Source organism: Corvus kubaryi, unplaced genomic scaffold (assembly GCF_017639235.1).
Source record: "Corvus kubaryi isolate FWS band 111438036 unplaced genomic scaffold, C.kubaryi_AGA036_p1.0 37322, whole genome shotgun sequence".
NCBI lineage: Eukaryota > Metazoa > Chordata > Aves > Passeriformes > Corvidae > Corvus > Corvus kubaryi.
The window spans coordinates 1056503-1062502 of NW_024581101.1; positions in this window are offsets into that span (position 1 = coordinate 1056503).

Sequence of the window (6000 nt, forward strand, 5' to 3'; positions counted from 1 at the left end):
GATACGTGCCATCCAGCCCAGCTTGGGTTGGACTCGGGCATGTAACTAAAACAAGGACATCATTTAGCAATTGAACAAATGCCTTTTGGCAGCTCTTCACCTTCCCAAACCCTCAGAAGAAGTGTAGCAGACCCTTTCAAAAGGATTGTTTCCGTGAAACAAGGTATGATTCAGGCCCTGCACCATTGGTGAGGGGTATCCCCAGCACCCAAAATATAGCTGGTGTGTATCCACCTCTGGTGTGTATCCACCCTCCACAGCACAGGCAGCTGCAGGTGGGCACCCACTGGGATAAGCACACTGTGCCAGGAGCTGGCATGTTTTATCAGCCATGCAAACATATTTTGAATAGGTGCTGTTCAGAGGTGCAGCAAGCAGGGACAAGGCAGTTCCCTGCATGGTCTGGGGAAGGGGGGGCTTTCCCTGCAGGCAGGTGCACAGAGCTGCCATTTGCTGGTTAGTCCCTGTTTTATTAGCTCTGCTCAGTTTGGGCTGATGAGGGGCAGTTTTCAGTCAGTACCATCTGTCCACCCACCTTCATGTGGAGATCAGTAAAGCGCTGGGAAAGGGGCCAACACTGGGTATCTACAGCCTCAAAAAAATCACAGGGCTGCTTTTAGAGCAATCCTGTATTGCCATGCCCAAAGCCACAGACAGTTCCGCACACTTGGCTCTGCATCTCCACATCATGCTGGGGTAGCATTTATATGAGGAAAAATTTTTTAAAAAGCAAGGCTTTGATTCTTCTTCCTTATCTCATCATGGCCTGCAAGGAGCTCTGGTCCTCGCTGGGTCCTCTAGATGGCAATATTGGAAAGGACAGTAATTGTCCACCACCACGGTGTCCCTTCAGGTGCGGGCCATGCAGAGCCCACTGGCCCACCCCAGCTCCAGAGACCCTCCCCATCCCCTGCCATGTTCACCATACCTCATGCACCATCCAGCTGAGTCCTTATAGCACAAAGGAAAGGAGACCCTGTTGCAAGACCCACTGCTCTGACACCCTGAACCCCTTCACAGGAGCCACCACCTTCCAAACACCTGGGAGTCTGGAGGTGCTCACAGACATCTCCCCTGCACCTTGTTTTCCCCTTTAAGCCCAGCTGCTTGTTGGCCAATTTTTTCCCTATTAAGCTTTCAGAATGAGAAGTTTAAGGTCAGTGGCCACAAGCTCATTGCAGGATGAGTTTTGGTCAGAGATGAGCTGCAGTCCTTGCTGAACTGCTGATGCATCTCAGAGCTGGTCCAACCGTACCCCAGCACTGAGCCTGCAAGGGCACCTTCCCCCACGTGCTCCCATGCCTCACAGGTGCTTGTCTCACATCACCTGGGCACTGGGCCACTCCTAGGACTAGGCTTTGCTGACATCTGCAGCCAGTTTGTGGTCATCATGTCTGTTTGCACTGTTGCAAGAGGACTTTCTCTTGTCACAACTCCAAAACAGTGCTTCTCACCAGATGTGGGGAGTTTTGCGGAGGAAACTTCTTGGTGAGGTGAAGAGAGGAGGTGGGGGTGGAAGTGCCTCTCAGATGCCAGAGGGCCCGAATATAATCTCACAATAGTACATTGCAAAAAACATTCGGCCACGTGTCTGTGATAGGAGAATGATTGGAAGACAAGGCAAGTAATATGGAAACAGAGAAATGGTGTCCTTGCTGACAACCCTAACAAAATCTGCCAAGCTGTTGAAGGAACCCAGGAACTGGGAATGTTTGTGTACTCTGTGTCCAGTGCAGGCGTAGCAACACCGCCAGGCACAAACACTGTGTATATCCCCTGCTTTCCACCTCCCTCCTCAGCTGGGAGCCATGTGTGTGTCATTTATCCCAAAGGCATTTGCAACACACCTGGTACCTTCAGCCACATTAACATCAGAGGCTGCTTTGCACCTTGCTGGCAGGGGCAGTGCTGGGGACAGTCTGGCTCCTGGTACCCTACTCCCTGCCATGGCTAAGTGGGAACTGGCACAGCAGCACAGTGGCTCTGATGTCCCTGAAAGCTCCTGAACCTCAGATAAGAAGTACAGCAAAGTCTCAGTGTGTTGGCTGCTGCAGAGGTGAGGTGTCAGGGTGAGGCTGTGACTGGAGAGATCAAAGCCAGGGAAAGCAGGATTCCAGCCGGTCACCGCTCAGGGCTGCTGGAGGTCTGCTCTCAGAACAGTGTTTGGGGAGCAGCGACTCTGGAGCACGTTCCTTTGGGACCTGCATTCCTTACACAGCCCCTCTTGGTGCTTTTCCTTTCTCCAGCCCTCATAGTCCCTGCACTTAGAACGTGGGTCAGAGGCTGCACTCTTAATGAGTGCAGGAGTCCTGTAAGGTTCAGGACTCTGGGGTAGCAAAGCCTTGAATCTGTTGTCCAATATTTAGACATGTGTATATACAAAAGGATTTGGTCTTTATTAATTGTCCTTTCATAGGAAATTCCACCAGCTCTCCTCCTCCCAGGGGTGCCAAGGATGCTCCAGCCCCAAGGAGCCCATATATGGTTGCAATCTCCTAACCTTGCATGTTCCACAATAGTGTGGTTGTGACTACTTTTAAGGATATGTGTGAACATTGCTCCCTTTCCTGTGTGCATAAACTCCCAGGAATGTGGAAAAAGATTACAAATGTGCATAAATTAAAGCTGTCAGCTCTGTACAGTGTGTCAGCCCTTCTACCTGCAGCAGCTAGGGTAGTTATGCCAACCTACCCACACAGGTGCTGTGCTGGGCAGGTCAGGCACTGCAGGGGAAAGGATGCTTTGAGAATAGGAAAACACCAACTGGCTGAGTGTGGAAACACTTGGCAATGTAAATGTGCCTGGGCTGAGACAGCAGCAAAGATTTTCTCTTGCCCTTCCTCCACCTAGTGCTGGTCTGAACCAAAATACACCTTTTCTGGGTAGTAGCTCCAAGGGTACAAACTTAAAGACAGCTAAGGACAGCAGGTCTCCACATCCTCACAGCATCCTCATTCCCTGCAGTGCCTTGAAGTATCTCCTCTGCACCCTTTGATGATGGATGGCTCAATCTGCTCTTCTGTAATACTGTTCACTCTTAGAATTCACAGAGGTACAAGAGGAAGGAGAACAAGAGATGCAGCATTACTTACTCTTCCCTTTTCTCAGGTAGTTAATATTAATCACTGGTGCTTTGGATATGTTATGTGAATTCTCCCAGGTTCTGAAGCTTTGGAGATCTGCAAAAAGAGAGAAGTGGAAGTGTCTGTGTATCTCTGTGACAGATGGGCCAGGTTTAATACAAATTTCTTCCCTTCTCCATGTACTCTGCTGTTATTTTTTAGCTTTGAAATAGCCCTGAACATCCTAAGGCTATCTAAATGATGTCTGAGTGGTCTGAGGTCACTATTTGCATTGGTGTACATTTCTCAAAGTGCAAAATCAAGGATTCCTCTGACAAGGCAGGTCAAGTGACACAGTTCTGCAGCTGTACCAGGTATGTCTGGATTATATTTTCCACCCAGACCAGTGTCTGCTGCTCACACAAAAATGTCCAAATTCTTACAAAAGGCAAACAAATTTCCCTTTTGATTGGTTTCTGCTCTGCACGGGCTGGGGCTTTGTTGCTGAGATATTTGCTGTTGATAAAATACCTCAGCTCTGGTCAGATGCCTTAGAGGGCTCAGGGCTATTGTCCTGCTAGAGAGAAGCCAGGCCAGTGGCACTGTGACATTCCTAAACTCAGCTCCATCAGAGACTTGTTGCTTCAGCTGCAACCTGTGGTCCGATGACAGAGCTGATAATAGACCGATTGTGCTCGTGACAAGGGTGAAGGGGTTGAGTGAAAAACCTCCCTGGAAAAAACGGATCATCCTGGCTTTACAGATATTTAGTTTGAGATTCCATAACTAGCATTTGGCCTCGGCAGTGCTGGCAAGACTGAATTCCTTTGCTCTAGGGAGAAGAGCCCAGCTGGGGGCCAGGCAGTCCTGCCCAGATGGCACTGGAGCAGTTCTGTTTGCAGCAGCACAAGCTGGCTGGGCTGTCCTGGGAGCAGGGGCAAAACTTCTGCTGTGGATACACCACCATCAGAGAAGGATGCACTGGCTCCTCAGGATGGAAAAAGGAGCATCCACTGGCCTCCCCAGGAGTGGATCTGACTCAGGACACTGAGTGGAGATTATGGTCCAGCTGAAAGTCCTGGAGCATGACAAGCAGGACAGTTAATACCTGGACTCTCTGGCCGGCCATGCCTCTAATGCAGCGGAACGAGTAAAGCTGAGGCACAGCATGTAAATATTTATAGCCAGTTACCAGGTTTCATATTTGGCCAATCCCCTGTCCCTCCTGGCTCCTACCACTTGATGTTTGTGGCTCTGAGTTGCCAAGGACACTGGCAGGGGCAGGATCCTCTCTGCAGGGAGCCAGGGGCAATGCTGTGGCACTTCTCTAAGGCAGCAGCGCTGTCCAGAAGCACCCAGGGCTCTGACTGACCCTTCCTGCAGCCAGAGCTGGTTCTGGCTGCACTGCCACATCATAGCAGCACCCACTGCACCCACCAGCACCTGCGTCCCAGCCAGCAGCTTTGGGAAGGGGGACACGAGGCACTGACCAGCCCCCCAAAGTTGATCTGGCAGCATTTTTCACTGACTGGCTCAGGTTTGCCTGAGGGAAGTGGGGAAGGGAATGTGCAGAGCCCTTTTTGTCTTGGGACATGCCTCTGTCACCCCTCATGCTAGGGAGCTGCTCTCCTGAGTGGCTGCTTCGTCAAAATCTAAGCAGTCTGTGCAGAATTCTCATGTTCTTCCTCAGATCCAGAATATCTAATGCCAAATATTTTTCCCTGCTGTTGGTTCAGTTTCTTCTTCTGCTCCCAACCCTCACTTGAGCTGTTGAGAGAAAAAAAATCCCAATCTGCTTTTACTGAAGAGATTTATTTCAGTTTGGAAGTGGCAGGAAGACAGCTTCTCTGTAGCTGTGCATATGTCTGAGATCTTTCTCTTGGGTCTCTCAGTTTGACTTAAATCATCTTTAAATCACTTTTCTTCAGCAGAACTCAGCAAAGAAGTGAGTTCTGTCATTTTTACTTAAGACATGATTCCCAGAAAATTTGGTTTAAACCAAAGGCAACACACCCATGCTCCCTTTGTGTCAGCTAAACTAAGCCAGTTGAAAATCCCATCTGACTGGAAGGAGAACAAAAGTCCAGCACAGACAAATCTCCTTCACAGCTGGGTATCAAGTCTAAAATCTTTTGTTTGAGAAAGCTGCTTGACAGCTATTTACTGCAGCTCCTTCAGCACACTGAGCTCAGGAAATTGCATTCATAATTTCCTTAGTGCCAAATGGTTTGTAATTTTCCCATGACTATTTCTTTTTTTGTTTGTGAAACAAAGCCTCTGGAAATCTTACACAAATTTACTTTTCGCCCAAGTATGAAGCTAACACGAAGTATACAATTTAATGGGATACCATTCACTTGATTTTTTTGGCATAGAGAATAAAAACCCCAACCTTGTTTGTGACTAAGTTTTCCATCAACAATCTTGCAATTTTAATACAGTCTTTTTTTTAACAAAAGGAAAATTGATCTGATACATAAATTCAAAATGCTCATCTAGCCAGTGCTGTTGGACGCAAGGAGAAAGCAGAAATGGCAGAAAGGTGTGACCTGGCTTTTCCACATCACCATGAGTGCAGGTCTGAGCAGTAAGTATGATTCCCCATGCCTTTATGTGAAAGCCTTTGATTTATGCAGAGGCACTTGGGTGTGGTGAGCCAGGCTGGTGTTCGGTTCCAGCCCCTGGGACAGATCTCATCCACAGCCTTGGACAAGTGGCTGCTTTCTCCACTTTGCTGCTGGTGTAACCCTGGGCACCATATGGGTTGTTGGGGTTGGTACCTTGGAGCACACCAAATTTAAGCCTCTGCACAGATACAGATGCCATTAACTATCTCACTAAATATGACTTTCACTGGCATTAATTGTGAGTCACACAAAATCACTATGTAGGAGCCAGCAGAGCATTTAAGACTCCCAAGCTCAGGACTTTGCATCCA